The following is a 17465-nucleotide window of genomic DNA, read 5'->3' as shown; positions in this document are numbered from 1 at the left end:
ATTAAATCCTAAACCCTGTAAAACCCCTGTCTCAGGAGTGACTCAGCTGAATTAGAGGTAAAAAAACAAGTTATATAACCATCACGTGTTCACATCATGGTGTATGGTGGTTGGTTGAATTATGTTTGTTATGATTTAAAACTACGTAACTCATAAAGGCCTAACTGCTTAAAAAGGCCTGCTTTTTGCAACAAAACGGCTCTCCTTTGCATCTGCTGGAGGACTCTGCGTCACTACGGAACCTCACCTGCTGTAGTGCATTTAAAAATTATGGTATGTCCCAGAGGAAGAACTCACCCTTGGTTTTGTATAATGTTAGTCCCTATCTAGCCTCCCTCTCTTTTTCCCTATCCCATTGGCTGTAACTCCCCTGTATCCCCTGACCACCCCCTTCCCCTAGTTTAAGAGACAGCACTCGAGGCACCTCGCTCTCTCTCTTGCCCCGGGACATTCACATACAATAAACCTGGGACCACGTCCCGCAAAATTGAGCTTCCTTTGTCTAAATACCTAAGTTCATGCTGAATATATTATGAAACAACCCCCTCCCCCCGGCCCGTGTTCTGTGAAGGGCGGGCACATCCCCCTGGGGGACAAGAATGGAGGGGTTCCCATAATATTTAAAGCACTCACCCACAGTAATTTAAGGGGAAACTAGAATAGGGATGGGAGATGTCTTACTAGTCCCTGGAGCAGGTTGCAATTTATTAGGGAGAGACTTGCAGGTACAATTAGGAATAGGGGTTATACCTGAAGAAAGGAAAATGGAAGCCAAAGTGCCAAATTTCCCTCACTCCCAGCCCCGAGAATTCTTCCGGCTAGCTCCAGTCCAACTGGGGTGGAGGGGGAAAAATGGCGAGGACAGAGATAAAAGATAAAGAAGGCTCTCTTCTTCTGGGACACTGTCCCTCAGTTTATTCCAAACGATCCAGGGAAGAAAAGAGAGAGAAAGAGGGCTGGCGGGAGATTTTGAGCAGAGGGAAAGGGAGCAGGGGAAGGCAGGTTACAGCCAATGGGGAGAAACCGAAGGGGAGAAATGAGGGGGAAGGAACCAGCACAACCACAGATCCAGAGGGGGGACAACAGGAATAAACCATTTCTTGTAACATAATGCAATACAACACCAAAGTGATAAAACTCGGCCAAGAAGATGAGGAAAGGATTAACAAGGAATTTTGGGCCGGGGAAGGAAATAGGGGAGGATTGGACATTGACCTCATAAGGTTAACAATTGAGAAAGAGGAATGTCCCATACGTGTACGTCAGTGCCCTATATCATTAGAAGGAAGAGAAGGCTTAAAGCCAGTAAGAGAAGGATTGATAAAGGATGGGAGATTGGAACCTTGTATGTCTCCTCATAATACACCTATTCTCCTATGGATGCTAAATCTGAACCAGAGTGCCTGTAGCTATTACAGGCTACACAGAGCTCGATCCTGCCTGAGAGCTAGCCTGAGAAATTCATAGGAGGATTTCAAAACAATCCTTAGAAACAGAAAACAGCCATGCCAGGTGCTGTTTGTCTGTCCTCTTGTTTTCCTTGCAGGAGAAAGTCAGGAGGTGGTGTACACCACTGACCAATGATGGTGATGTAGCAGTTTACTAACCAATAAGAGTTTCCTTTCTGTATTTTCCACGAACTAGTCTATAAAACAAAGCTAAAGCAATAAACTAGGGATTTTCTCCTGTTCTGACTCCCTTGAGAGTCTGTGTCGTTCTTTTCGCCGTTCCTAATAGAACGACATTCTCCCAATAAAAAAGCTGGATGGAACTTATAGATTAGTTCAATATTTAAGGGAAGTTAACAAAAGGACCTGGACACGCTACACAGTGGTACCTGATCCCTATACCCTTTTAAGTAAAATCCCTCCTCAACATAAGTGGTTTAGTGTAGAGAATATTTTATATATTAGTAAAGGCCTGTCTGCACAAACCAGCCTTTGGAATAAGTTGTGATATTAAAGTCTAAAGTCCTTGAAACCTTCCTGCAGAAGAGAGAATAAAGCAAAACAATATCCTTGTGTATAAGAGAAAAAATGTAAACCTATGTGCATTAGCCAATGGTAACTTGCGTAGCCCGCAGACCCTGGCAAACCCTATAAAAAGTGTACTAAAGATAGAAATAAACGGTGTTCACTTTCACTTCTGTGAAGAGTCGTGAATAGCTGGCAGTCTTTCAATATCTGGCGCTCAGAACAGGACCCTGTGGGCAGGGGAGCTTCGGCAGGTCCACGCACGGTGGGACGAGGCCTTGGACCGAGGTTGGTGGAGTGGATCTGAGCACGGATAGACGCTGCCTTGGATCAGTACCGGATAGACTACCTGAGTGCGGTGAAAAGGGTGTCGGGTCGCTGGGGGAGTCCGAAGGCGGAGGAGTAAGTGAGGGGGCGCGCCCCTCTCCCCGCCGTGGCCGCATGAAAAATTGATGTGGAGTTAGCGGCAGCTAAAAAACTGCTTCTTTGTATTCTCGTTAAACGAGGCGAAGCAGTCAGGGAAAAGGACCAGGAAAAGCTCATTATATGGGCTAAAAAACATAGGCGCTTAGCGGTGCCCCCACTGCTTTTTGCAGTTGAAGAATGGATGTATATAGGGAATCTGATGTGGGAAATGGCAATCACGGGAAAGAGTAAAGACGCAGTAGTGCTTGGTTCGATATGGAAAATTGTGTTGAATACCTTAAGAGATATGAAGGCAGAGTCGTCGGTCGCAGCCGCTGCTTTAGAAGCCATGGCTCGGCCCAAAATGGACATGCCACCGCATTCACCTCCTGCCACATCAATCAGCCATCTGGGTGCCTTTCTCGGGGTTGGGCACGTTCAGCCAGTGAAGGGGCTCACAGGAAGGCAGTATATCACCGTATCAGAACTTTTAAAATCTCAGGGGTGCTCAGGTGCGGCTGCATCCATGCCAGCGGAGCCTAAGCCGGAAGTTACCCTGCCAAACGCTGATGTAGAAATGATGGTTCCCCGGAAGGAGTGGGTGCCAGCTCCAGCCAGGCAGAGCCTGATATGTCAATGGAAATAAGAGCCACAGAGTGCAAACCAAAGATCTACCCTTCGCTGCCATCTACTCTTCACTGGGTAAGACCGCAAGATGTCCCGCTCCCCCCAGATGATGACATCTCTATGCACTCCGATGACGGACGGCCTCCAGCAGGAGCAGAGCCAATTAATGGCGATGATACATCAAAGAAAGAGCTACTGGAATGGCAACAACAAATAGAGCAGCTCGTGCACCAGCTGCAAGCTCAGATTGAGCAGACCCTACGTGCAAACGGAGCACAACATCAACAAGAGAAAACAGCTCTGCAGCAAACACCAAGGCAGTGGGCAGAGTCAGTTCAACAACTGCAGGATATGCTGCATCCTGAACCATCTGCTCCACCTTTGGAGACACTGCTAACACCACAATCTTGTTCCAGCTCTAATTCTACTACCCTGGAGGAAGAGAACAGAAAACACAGAGCACAGCAAAGGTGGACTGGCATCATTCGAGACGCAATCCTTGAAGGAGAATGGCAAGCAGTAGGGGCAGTAGCTTGTCCCATTTTATATGATCAGCAAAATCCACGCTATGAACAGCATGACTGGAAGATCTTGCAGCAAGCCAAAAAGACAGTTACTGAGCATAGCATTAAATCTGAAGCTGCAAACACTGCATTGGATTGGCTGTTCACCTCTGATGTTAATAGTCCCATAGACAGCCAAAATCTCGCATGTCTGCTTTTAAATCCATCACAGCTTATGGTGTGGGAGAAGGAATAGAAAAGGTTAGCAGTTTTGGAAGCCCATCGACCTTGAGATCAGAATGATATACTGTATGGACTTAATCCTGACATGCACACCAGTTCAGGAATTTACAGTCATATGGCTGTACAGTTAAACTACCCTCTTGCAATGCATCATTTGTCTGCACAGCTTGCTCATCAAGCCTTCAATGCTGTGCCTGATTCTAAACCTCATCCTTCCTTCACAACAGTACGGCAAGGCCTCACGGAACCGGATCCTCATTTCATCGACCGTCTGTTGGCAGTCCTGAAGGCTCAGAATGACATGACTGAGGAGGTAAAACAGCATGTTTAAGCTATTAACTTTTGAGAATGCTAATTCAAAAATAAAGCCTATTCTTGCCATGCTCCCAAAACAAGCAGATGTGGGAGACATGCTAGATATTGCTCTGAGAGTTAATCAGACACAACAAGGACAACTTGTAGCCAATGCAGTTGCAGAAGCCATGAAACCAACTACAAGTCTACTCACTGCTGCAGTTAGTAAACTAAAAAACAAATGTAAATCTTCTGCTACTACTTCAAGCATTTGCTACCGATGTGGCAACAAAGGACACTTTCGAAAATTCTGTCGAGTCCCTGTGTGGTGTGACTGATGCCAAATGGACACTCATGCCACTGCTGCCTACCATTTCACAAAAAACATGAACAAGAGTGCGAGGAGCCGCTGCGTGGGGACACAAGTTGCCGGCACAACTCTATTCAGCAGCTCAACCCACCAGCAACCAGAGGAAGCCTGGGAATTGATTTGGCAACATCAGTAGATGTCACTCTCATTGACAGAACCATCCATAAGATCCCAACTGGAGTTACAGGACCCATCTATTCTGTCACCAGTGCACTTGGTGCCTTGTTGATTGGAAGATCATCTGCTGGAATTGCAGGACTTATTGTTTTCCCAGGAGTTATTGATGCTGACTATACCGGTGAAATCCAAGTTTGTGCCTACACCTTAGCCCCTCCACTTACGATTAGAAAAGGGACAAGAATTGCTCAGTTGGTGTTGCTTCAAAGGTGGCAACTGAGAAAGACATTTTTCAAAGTGCTCCTAGATGTGGAGCCAGAGGATTTGGGTCGACAGGAGACACAGTGGTGAATCTTGTTTAACAAATGAACCATCGGCCGGTAGTTGAAATCACCCTGTGCCACGGATCAAAACAGCAGAGAGTCAAGATGATGTTAGACACAGGAGCTGATGTTACCATCATCAGTCGAGTTTGGTGGCCAAAAGAGTGGCCTCTCCACAGAGCTTTAAGCTCAGTACAAGGTGTAGGAGGATACTCCACACCGCTGAGAAGCATACATCCAATTCAGTTTCGATTTCCTGAAGGACAGACTACCACCTTATGTCCATATGTCATGCCTTTGCCTGGGAGCCTTGGAGGGCTCGTTGGTCGAGACGTTCTCAGCCAGATCGGGGCAACACTAACTCTTCCTACTCAATTGCTTTTTCAGTAGTCGCCACTGCTGACAGGCTACCGACCCCAAGGATTCAGTGGAAATCTAATGAGCCAGTGTGGGTTGAGCAGTGGCCTCTCTCTCAGGAGCGGCTGGCAATTGCGCATGAACTTGTTAAAGAACAGCTACAAGCAAAGCACATCCAACCATCGCTCAGCCCATGGAATACTCCAATCTTTGTCATCCCAAAGAAATCTGGGAAATGGCGATTGCTGCATGATCTGCTCAAGGTAAATGACCAGATGTGGGCAATGGGAGCATTACAACCAGGGATGCCCTCTCCCACAATGCTGCCACAGGAATGGCATCTTCTAGTTATAGATTTGAAAGACTGTTTCTTCACAATACCCCTGCAAAAAGAAGACACAGTGTGATTTGCCTTCACCTTACCATCAATCAACAAAGAAAGTCCATCTCAGAGATTTGAGTGGGTGGTCCTCCCACAGGGGATGAAAAATTCTCCAATAATGTGCCAACTGTTTGTACACTGGGCACTGACACCTGTGCGTGCCAAACTCTCCCAGACAATTATTTATCACTACATGGATGATATCTTATTCTGTCAACGTGATCCATTCCAAGATGAAGATCTTGCATTTATCACCGCTCAACTCACAGCACTAGGCTTGGTGGTTGCCCCAGAGAAAATTCAAAAGCAAGCTCCAGGGAAGTATCTAGGGTGGATTCTGACATCTTCAGCAGTTCGCCCACAAAAATTAGAATTGACCACTGAGATCAACACCTTTAATGACACACAGAAACTTATTGGAGATCTGCAATGGGTCCATTGCTGGTATCAGAAATGATGAGATAGCACCTTTAATGGACCTTTTAAAAGGCACAGATCCACAAACTCCGATTACCCATTCTGTAAAACAGAAGGAATATCTCCAATACCTAGGGAAGAAACTGCTTTCAACACTAGCAGACAGAAGATTGCCAGATGTGCCTTTGGGACTTCTGATTTGTAACCACCCTATTGCCCCATGTGCTATCATATTCCAATGGCCTGCTTGGCAAAAAGAGAAAGGGGGAGAAGACCCACCTGAGAGCTGTCAAGATGCCAAGCAGCCTGTCAAGAAGGTACGGTCAGTGAGATTAGCAAGGAAATGTGCAGAGCTTTTGGCAATCCTTGAATGGATTTTTACGCCGCATACGCCACCAATGAGTATTTGGCAGAGGACAGAAGCAATTGCTTATCTCATCAAAAAGGCGAGAACACGAATCATGGAAATTAATGGTGCTGAGCCAGAGCATATCAGTCTACCAATAAAGATAGAAAACTTTGAGTGGATGCTGAGACATTCAGAACCAATTCAATTAGCGCTGCTCAATTATCCAGGAACTGTACACAACAAGCAACCTAAAGATCCACATCTACAGATCATCCTAAAGCAGCAGTGGTTGCAACAGCCCAAAGTAGTGCAGCAGCCAGTGAAAGGCCTTACGGTATATACTGATGCAGGAAATCGGCAGAAAAAAGCAGCCTGCACCAGGCGAGAAGGCTCGAGTTGGAAAAGCAGAACCATAGATGGAGATGCTCATGACTCACTGCAGACATTAGAACTTACCGCCGTCTCATGGGCACTGTCTCATTGGCAAGACAGAGAGCTGAACATTGTATCAGATTCATTATATGTGGTAGGAGTGGTACAACGTATTGAACATGCTCTTATCAAGCCACCGAGTAATAAGTGATTGTGTCAACTATTCTTGGAAATCAAAAGAGCTGTTGAGGACAGGAGAGAATCCTGTTGCATCATTCACATCTGTAGTCATCAAACAGAGTTAGACAATGCAAAAGCTGATACGCTTGTCAGTCCTGTTGTAGCAGCACCAAGATATTCGTTTGCAGCTGCAAGAGAGAGTCACGCTCTCTTTCATCAAGCCACAAAAGCCTTGCAGAGACAATTTAATATCAGCTTAACAGATGCACAAGGCATTGTAAAATCCTGTCCACAATGTAGTCAATATGGAACCACTGTAGGCTTAGGTGTTAACCCTAGAGGCTTTCAAGCCTGTGAGATCTGGCAAACGGATGTACCACATGTACCTGAATTAGATTGCCTCAAACACGTACATGTCACAGTAGATACCTTTTCAAAAATGATTTGGGCCACTGCACAAATAGGAGAGAGAAGCATACATGTAATTCAACATTTAGTAGCTTGCTTTGCTGTAATGGGAGTTCCAAAAGAACTGAAAACAGACAATGGGCCTGCATATGTAGGAACATGAGTTTCTCGGTTCTTACAAAAATGGGGAGTCAAGCATGTAACTGGAATTCCCCATGTGTCAACTGGACAAGCCATTGTAGAAAGAGCCCATAAGACCTTAAAAGAGTACTTAAGAAAATCGAAAACACCTGAACAATCAGACCCTACCATGCGATTGCAGCAAGTGTTATTCACTCTAAATTTCCTCAGTTTAGTTGGAGATTTAGAGCAGCCCCCAGTGGTAATTCATAATAGTCAGGTAAAGATGCAAGCTACCCCAGAAATTAAATTATATTATAAAGACCCAAAGACAAGTATCTGGGAGGGACCAAATCCATTGCTGTTTAACAGGCGAGGTTACAGTTGTGTTTCCACAGATGCTGGACCACTATGGGTGCCTAGCCGATGGACCAAACCAGCCACGAAAGATCTGAAGAACAATCAGAGCGTTGATGCCCTCAGTCAGTCGTTGATCAGCTGCCAGCTGACATCACAAGAGCAGCAAATGTTTCAAGACTAAATCGTGTTAAATCATAGTCTGTTCATGAGAGAAACTCTGTAGAAGATCTAAGAGTGTGGAGACTCCATCTAACTGTGTACAAAACAAATTGTAGTTGTGTGTTTACCCTTTGGGTGGGTTGCTTTCACGCTTGGACAGCATGTGTGCCGGAGCACACGTGTTAAAGGTGGTTAGATAATAGTTTAAGATAAGGAGTTTTAGTTTGTGTGGTAATTATTTGTAGGTGTCACGATCCGCAAGGTGGGATTCGTGATGTGTCGCCCTGAAAACTCAGCTTCTGAGCTTGCTAACATAGTTTTCTAAGGACTTTCCCAGGAGCGTAACTGTAAACATAGATATGTGTACATTCTTTCTGTTACACATCTTGTGATGGGCATCTCTCATGGCCAGTGCAGTGAGAAAGTGTTATCCTGACCATCCAATCCCTGGCCGTGGTCACAAGCCTATAAATCCTGGGAGGAAAAATAAACTCTGCTCTTTCTTTCAGCACACCTCGACCTGTGTCCGCGTTATCTATTCATCTTCAGCGGTAACATCTGGTGAACCCCGACGTGTCTTGCACGTGTGTTACAGGGTACTGTCTAGCCTGTGGCTATGGATGGTTTTGGGCTTTCTCTTACGGAGGGCCTGGTTATAGAAATATGGCATGCGGTGTCTGATCAGAGAGGGATTGATGTTTCGTATGCTGACTTTCAGCGATTGTGTGAGTATGGCAGAATTGAGGGTTTTTTCCCTGTGGTTGAAGCGATTTTTTCGCAGTCAGCTTGGGACACTTTAGGCGATTCCCTGATCGAGTCTCTGCTGGTCGGTTATGAGCCCCGGGTGCTCCGGTTGCTTGGGATCTGGTGAATGTGCGGCGGTGTTCTGCGGTCGGGTCCCGAGGTCGGCTCCCCCGGGATTGCCGGGGCTCCCGGCGGGTTGAACGGGGCCGCTGTGGGACCGGTGGGCGTGATCCCGCCTCGGCTGGCGCTCCAGCATTGTAGGCCCGGGGCGGGGTTTGATCCTTGCCAGAGAGCTGTCGGGGGTGCCGTGGACCCTGGGGGCGCAACCCCGCCTCGGCCAGCGCCCCAGCAGTGGAAGCCCGGGGCGGGGTTGCCTCCCCTGTGTGCCCTCCCGGCACAGACCGATGAGGGGCTGCCTGAACGGGGGGCCACACCGGCCCTGGGGGATGCCTCAGGGTCGGTCCGTGTCCCTGCTGCGGCTGGGCCGTGCCCTGCCCCGCGGTGGGGGGCGGGCAGGGCCCGGGCTCCGCGCCAGCGGCCATGCACACTGTTCCAGTGCAGGAGCGGCCAGCACCGCTTCTAGGACCTTTTGCCCCTGAGGAACCACTGTTAGGGGTGGTTCCAAGCGCTGCCCCCCCCGCGCCGGATTCGTGGGGCGTGGGGGCGGGTGCTGAGGACGCCGGGCTGGGTCCTGCTGGCCCCATGCTGCCAGATTCCCCTCCTGCGAGCCCGGGTTGTTCCCTGGCAGCAGAGCAGGACGGTGCCGCGGCTTCACAGGCTGTGCGTCTACCGGCGCCCCGGTTCCCCCCCGCGCCGGGAGCGGGCCGTGCCGAACTGCCTTCAACCCCCCCCGCCTCGGATTCCCAGGCATCACCCGAGCCTGCGGCTGGAGCCGGCCCTCCCCCATCGCCTCCTGTGGCTGTGGCAGACCAAGGTCCTGAGCTGTTTACCACTGGCTCCGGTGGTGCTGCCGCGGGGGCGAAGCCGGTGGCCTTGACGGACAAAGGCTCCCAGGCTGCTGGAGCTTCTTCGGCTGGCCTGTGGACCTTGTCCTCTTTTCAAATGACTGTGCAGCTGAGCGTATCAGGCATTCCATGTGCTTCCGAATGCTTTGGTCCGGTGGGTGAGGCCATGAGTGCTCTTCTTGTGGCGTGGTTGAATACCACTGCTCAGGGCACCATTGTTCACCTAGGGGACGTTGATTTGGATTTCCTGGGGTGCATTTCTGCCATGGGTTCCACACTCACCCCTCCTGTTCCTATCCCTGCGGGACCTGGATTTGCTCACCTTGTGCCATTTGAGTTTTATGTTCGCAGAGCTGAGAACCAGCTGCGGGGAGATGGTGGCTTCGGGTTCCCTGGACCTCCCTGGGTTCACGGACTGCTGTTCTGACAGCCAGGGATCATCCTGAACGGGTCTGCACCCTGTCCATCCTTGGTGAGATGCTGTCAGAGATTAGCTTCCATGGGTTTTTGACACTGGCATGGACATCACGATTGTCAGGTTTGCTGATGGGCCCTGGAGTGACCCTTGGACCTGATGCTGACACATTCTAGGCAAAGAAGAACTTGAGACTTACTCTTTGTTCAGCAGATTCTGTTTTTCTTTCTCATGATAGACTAGTCACCCTCCGTGACTTGATGCAGGAACAGTTGGATCACAGTGATCTGGAGCTTAGACCAGTCCCTGGGACATTCCTGTTTTCTGTATCAAGAAGTCTGGGAAATGGAGGTTGCTACAATACCTCCAGAAAGTTCATGCTATGATGGGAAGCATGGGGATGTTGCAGGCTAGCATGCTTTCACCTGCCATGCTTCCTGCTGATTGGCTAGTCCTCATTGTGGATCTGAAGGATTGTTTTTTACGATTCTTTTGCATCCCGATGACAGACCAAAATTTGTCTTTTTGGTGCCAGCTATCATTAATGCTGAGCCCACACAGAGATATCAATGGAGATTTTGCCATAAGGCATGCAAAATTTGCCGGCATTTGCCAATGATATGGAGCTGCAAGTGACTCCAGAAACAACCCCCTTGAAATTAATTGAGGGTCAAAATAATTTTGGGACAAACAGTCCCGCATTTGGAGGTGCAATTATTTTTTTGCATTCAGTGCAGACACTGCATGAGTGGTGTCCAGATATTAATGGACTTTCACATGGTTGTGTCCCTATATGGGACTGACCACGACAGAAATGTCTCCCTTGTTTGGTCTATTAGAGGGGGACTCTGATTTAAAGTCACCTCTGACACTGACCCCAGAGGCACAGTAGATGCTGGAGGAGGTTCTGCAAGCAGTTTCTGCTCCTCAAGTTTATTACATTAATCTTTCCATTGATGTTGCTGCTTTGTTTTTTAGTTTTTTTTTTTAGAGAGTCATGAGGCTGGATCAGCCCAATTGATAGAATTACAGACTGCTGTCATAGCATTTCATAAGTTTTCCCAGGCACCTTTCAATTTGGCCATGGATTCTGCCTCCGTGACCAAATTGAGAGCCATCCACAAGCAGGTGTTGATGTTAGACATTTGTTTCATTTATTTTTTTTGGGTTTCTGTTGTTTTGCTGTTTTTTTTGTTTGTTTTTTTGTAATAACAAAAGGGTGAGATATCACCCTGAAATTACAGCCTTCTGATTGTATGGAGTATTGTATTTTCCTATTATTTATCTTTTTGATTGTTTATAATGTTGGTAGTTTCTTTGTTCATTTTCTCTGTTTTATTTTCTTTTTGTTAAACCAAAAAGGGTGAGATGTCGCCCTGAAAACTCAGCTTCTGAGCTTGCTAACATAGTTATCTAAGGACTTTCCCAGGACAGTAACTGTAAACATAGATATGTGTACATTCTTTCTGTTACACGTCTTGTGATGGGCATCTCTCATGGCCAGTGCAGTGAGGAAGTGTTATCCTGACCATCCAATCCCTGGCCGTGGTCACAAGCCTATAAATCCTGGGAGGAAAAATAAACTGCTCTTTCTTTCACCACACCTCGACCTGTGTCCGCGTTATCTATTCATCTTCAGCGGTAACAGTGATGTGGTTCTTTTAGTTGGTCTTAGAGTACAAAAGATTATCAGCAAACCCAGAACTTAAACAGCAAAACACACTTTATTGAGTGCTCATCAGCACTAATATGCAATAGAGAGAAAAGAGGAGAAAGCAAAGCATAAGAAAAAGAGAGTAATGGGATTATAGCTACCAACGTCAAAGTCCACTCAGCCGTCCAACGACGCAGAGTCTTCTGTCCCTTGGGGAGATCTCAAAGGAAGGTAAGTTTGGGGTTTAATTTTATAGTCTTTTGCAAAGCGAAGGGCGCAGGGCCAAAAACAGAGGAGATTGATGATCATTGTGATGAATTCCATTGCACAGGGGGCAGGTGTAGGGTACAGAGCAAACCACGCCTTGCAAGTCTTTTCTCACCAGCAGGAACGAGGGCAATGTGTCGTGGAAAACCCACTGCGCAGGTTACCACGCACAAGCCTCTGCTCACCAGCAGGAACGAGAGCAGTGTACCGTGCAACCACCTGCAAACAATCACTTAGCAAACATCCACCTCAACTAGGCCCAAATCCCCAAACCAAGTCCCTTGTGATATTCAGGGTCTCGGTATCAGTCCTTGAGACGGTTGTGAGACAGATGAGGGAATCTTCGGACCGTCTCTTACAGTAGGTTATTGCTAAGTTTCAAAAAGATATTAGTATAAGGTATAAGTATTCCCCCTTCAAGAGTTCGTGTAAGCATATTTGAAAATTCATTTAACGTTAAAATCTTAATTGTGATCCTGAAAGCATGGTGTCATTTGCATAGAACAAACTGCTTATAGTAATTGTGCTGTGCATAGTCCCAGTCAACTGTCTTCTAACTAACATCCAAAAGCGACACAACATATGGGTCACCCTATGGATGCTAAATCTGAACCAGAGTGCCTGTGGCTATTACAAGCTACACAGAGCTCGATCCTGCCTGAGAGCTAGCCTGAGAAATTCATAGGAGGATTTCAAAACAATCCTCAGAAACAGAAAACAGCCATGCCAGGTGCTGTTTGTCTGTCCTCTTGTTCTCCTTGCAGGAGAAAGTCAGGGGGTGGTGAGCCCCACTGACCAATGATGGTAATGTAGCAGTTAACTAACCAATAAGAGTTTCCTTTCTGTACTTTCCACGTATCTGTCTATAAAACAGGCCTGAAGCAATGAACTAAGAGATTCTCCTGTTCTGACTCCCTTGAGAGTCTATGTCGTTCTTTTCACCGTTCCTAATTAGAACGACATCACCCTAGCACACTTGACAAGCCAAAAATCAATGTGTCTAAGCCTAGTCCACATAGAAGACCCTGTTTTCTTAGGAAACTTACTTTGTTCCACCCTAGCTTACATCCATTACTAAATGTAGCTAACAAAATAAAAAACATCAAACAGTCAACTCGAAGCCTAAATGAATTACAATGTAATGATGTTAGAGACCCAAACTTTTAGAATCATGATATAAGCAGCCTCCTTCTTCATTCCAAGAGCAGCTGCTGCTAAAGGATTAGCAACTCTAAAAAGTCTTGCTTACTCGACTAGAAAAAAAAATAAAATTAAACTTAATATCAACAATGTTAAGTGAACTTTCCGCTGATGTGGTAGTGTACGTCATGCAGTATTGCAAAATCGAGCTGCAATTGACTTCTTGCTGTTAGCACAAGGATATGGTTGTGAAGAGTTTGAAGGCATGTGCTGCTTGAGTCTTACTGATCATTCAGTTTCCATCCATAAGCAACTACAACAGCTACAAGATGGGCTACATGCCCTGAAAGAAGATAGTGACCCCATTGGAAGTTAGTTCGCCAGCTGGAGCATCACTGAATAGCTGAAGTCTCTTGTGCTAGAAGGGGGATGGATTTTACTTATGGTGTTAATTGGGATAGTGGTTTTAAGTTGTATGTTATCTTGTCTTCATAGAAGTGTAGAACGAGTCGCATCCAAAGCCTGGCTTGTGCAAAAACAGAAAGGGGGATTTGTAGAGAATAATTTATATATTAGTAAAGGCCTGTCTACACAAACCAGCCTTTGGAATAAGTCGTGATATTAAAGGCTAAAGTCCTTGAAACCTTCTTGCAGAAGAGAGAGTAAAGCAAAACAATATCCTTGTGTATAAGAGAAAAAATGTAAACCTATGTGCATTAACCAACAACTTGCTTAGCCCGCAGACCCTGGCAAACCCTACAAAAAGTGTACTAAAGATAGAAATAAATGGTGTTCACTTTTACTTCTGTGAAGAGTCGTGAATAGCTGGCGGTCTCTGAATAATTTAGTGTTGTGGATCTTAAAGATGCATGCTGGGCTTCTCTGGTAGCAGAAGATAGTCAAAATATTTCTGCTTTTGAATGGGAAGATCCAGGTACTGGACAAAAACAGCAATTAAGATGGATAAAACTGCCATAGGGTATTACTCAATCTCCAGATTTATTTGGGCAAGCTTTAGAGGAAATATTACAGACCTTCCCCTCTTCTCCTGGAGTACAGATTACCTAGTATGTTGATGACCTTTTATTATCAGGAGAAACTGAGGTTGAAGTAAGGGAGGCCGCTATAAAACTTTGGAATTTTCTCGGGGAAAAAGAATTGAGGGGTTCAAAAGGAAAACTACAATTTGTGGAGTTAGAGGTGAAGTATCTTGGTCACTTAATCAGCAAAGATAGCCAAAAACTAAATCCTGAAAGAATTGCTGTGATTTTATCTCTTCCTCCTCTTTCTTCAAAGAAGGAAGTTAGAAAACTGCTTGGATTATTGGGGTACTGTAGGCTGTGGATTGAAGGATATATTCAGGCAGAGAAGTTCTTATATGAAAAACTGACAGAGGCAGACAAGGTAAAGTGGACCAGAGAAGATGGCAATAAATTAGAGGAATTAAAGTTTAAACTAGCCTCAGTACCAGCTTTGAGTTAATGCTCATTAGAAAAGCCCTTTTTTATAGGTATGTGAATGTGGAAGATGGAGTAGCTCATGGAGTTTTAGTCCAGGAATGGGGAGGAGTGAAGAGACCAGGAGCCTATATATCTAAGTTGTTAGATCCAGTGAGTTGTGGCTGGCCACTTAATGGAAAACCGCTCGGTATATTCACGGAGTCCTCATAGAGGTAAAAGTGAACTTCACTTTATTTCTATCTTTAGCACACTCTTATAGGGTCCCACAGGGTTCACACGGCTTAACAAGTTACTATTGACTAATAAATTTTGTTTATCATTCCTTTTCTTGTATACAACATAATTGTTTTTCTTCATTCTCACTGCTCCAGGCAAGTTCCAAGGACACTGGTTTTGGAATTGTCGTCTAAGTTGAAAGCTGAGTTGTGCAGACAGGCTTTGACTAAAATATCATGCCCTTGCTCTGTTAAAATGTTTTCCTACAGCCACTATGTATTCAAGCCATAGCAGCTACTGCCATCCTAGTAGAGAGCAGGAAACTTACTTTTGGAAGCAAGCTAATTGTGTACATACCTCATGCAGTCCAAAATGTGCTAAATCAAAAAGCTGAAAAATGGTTAACAGATTCCAGGATGTTAAAATATGAAGCAATTTTGATAAACAGTGATGAGTTGACATTGGAGGTAGACAAAAATTTAAACTCAGCTCAGTTTTTATATGGAGAACCAAAGAGTGACTTAACACATAATTGTTTAGAAGTTATACAGTACCAACTAAAGTCTGAGAAGATCTAGCAGAACAGGCCCTCCTGGGAGGGGAAAAAATATATGTTGATGGTTCATCTAGATGCTTACAGGGAAAAAAAATGTCAGGATACGCTTTAGTCGATGGGAAAAATATGCAAACCATTGAAAAAGGGAAATTACTTTCAAATTGGTCTGCTCAGTCTTGTGAATTATATGCTCTAAAGAGAGCATTGAAATATTTAGCACATAAGAAAGGCACCATATACACTGATTTGAAATATGCCTTTGGGGTAGTGCACACTTTTGGGAAAATTTGGGAAGGGGGTTACTAAAATTCAAAAGGAAGAGGGCTGATTCATGAGGGACTCATTCTAGCGATTTTAGAAGCATTAAAATTGTCCAAAGAAATAGCTGTAGTACATCTTAAGGGACACCAAAAAGGAATGACTCTAGAAGTAAGAGGGAATAATTAGGCAGACCAAGAGGTTAGAGATGCAGCTAAAAATGAGAGCAAAAAGTATTGGAGTGTAAAAACACTCACTCGCGGTGAGAGACTTCTCCTGGGTCAAGCTGTTCAAGTATAAGCAATTTATTATAAGGGTAAAAAGAGGGGAGACCCGTGTCCGCCACCAGCCTCGGCGTCCACGTGGAGGGAGAGACGGCAGAGCAGGAGAGGAGAGGTTGGGAAAGGGGAGGGAGGGAGTAAGAGAGCGAGGCTCTTGTTACAATCCATTATATGCTTTCCTATAGTGAATATTCTAATTCTTAGTAACCAATCACCATGAGACACACCCACTAAAGAATTTACATACAACCTATGAGCTTCCCTATATTAACATACAGTGTTGCATTTTATACTCTACAGAGCTTTACAAGTTCTTTCCTTGCTTCTTTACCTTTGGACTTTTCTACCAGCAGAAGGACATTGTTTTGTCAGCAGGGATTCTCCTTCAACTGGCTAGGCTATTGTTCTTTGGTTAACCAGTACTCAGTATCCTAGGACTCAAAGCAGGCTTTCATTTCTACTTTTATTCTAGCCTTCATATTTTCAGAATCTAGTGCCAAACAATCACATTCATAAGGTTTCCCTGTTTCATCCTCCCCAACAAAAAAGGTTATGTTAATTTTGACTACAAGCAAGGAAGAACTGGAAACTCCAAAATTTAGTGAAGTGGAAGAGAAGTTAAGTAAGATAGGGGGAGAGCGAGATCAATCTGGAAAATGGAAACTCCCTGATGGGAGGCAGTTATTTAATAAGCACCTTACTAGGAAAATATTAGAAGACATACATCAGAAGACTCTTTGGGGTACTTAGGCTTTGTGTGATCACTTTTTAAGGAATTACTGGTGCATTTGGATCTTTGGATTAGCAAAGCAAGTAACTGAGAGACATATAACGTGCCAAAAGGTAAATAAAAAGGTTATGAGAAGAACACCAGGAGGTCATGAGTTAGCTATGTGACCATTTCAAAGCATCCAAGTGGACTTTACTGAACTTCCCCAAGTGCAGAGATGGAAGTTTTTATTGGTAATAGACCATTTAACTCATTGGGTGGAGGTTGTTCCAGCTGTTAGAGCTACAGCTAATGTGGTATGTAAAACTGCTGCGGCGACGGAAAGCCTGGAGCACCGCGACTTCTCTAAAGAAATAGCCCTGAGAAGGGCTGGGCCGAAGCGCGTGAGCAGCTTTGAGCAGTCGAGTGATTCCAGCTCAGTTCAGCAGCAGTCGAGTGATTTCAGCTCAGCTCGGTGGCGGCAGGCAGGCAACACAGGAAGCAGGGACGAGAAAGCTGGTCCAGCGTTCCACCAAGGCACAAACCTTTATTCAGGCAGAGCTTCGGCGAAGGGCGCCGGCAACAGCGAATCTCTCGAACAGGGGAAAACCCGGGGTATTTATGGGGAAGGAGAGGGGTGGGGGGAAGCCCGAGATACATGTATTGGGGTGGGACAGCAGGGGGGAACACCAATGGGGCACAACAGTTTAACATATCTAACTCAAAGACCCCTGGGAGCGATACATTGTCTCTCTCTGAGTGAAAGGTGTCTTGCCTCCAGGAGAGAGCCAGGATTTTGGGCTCCGCGGGCTCGCTCCTCCGCACCCACATAAAACCTTTT

The sequence above is a fragment of the Pseudopodoces humilis genome, chromosome 12 (genome assembly GCF_049639895.1).
Source record: "Pseudopodoces humilis isolate 2021_Gansu_Grassland_sample_001 chromosome 12, ASM4963989v1, whole genome shotgun sequence".
Classification (NCBI taxonomy): Eukaryota; Metazoa; Chordata; class Aves; order Passeriformes; family Paridae; genus Pseudopodoces; species Pseudopodoces humilis.
This window is presented reverse-complemented; position numbering follows the sequence as displayed.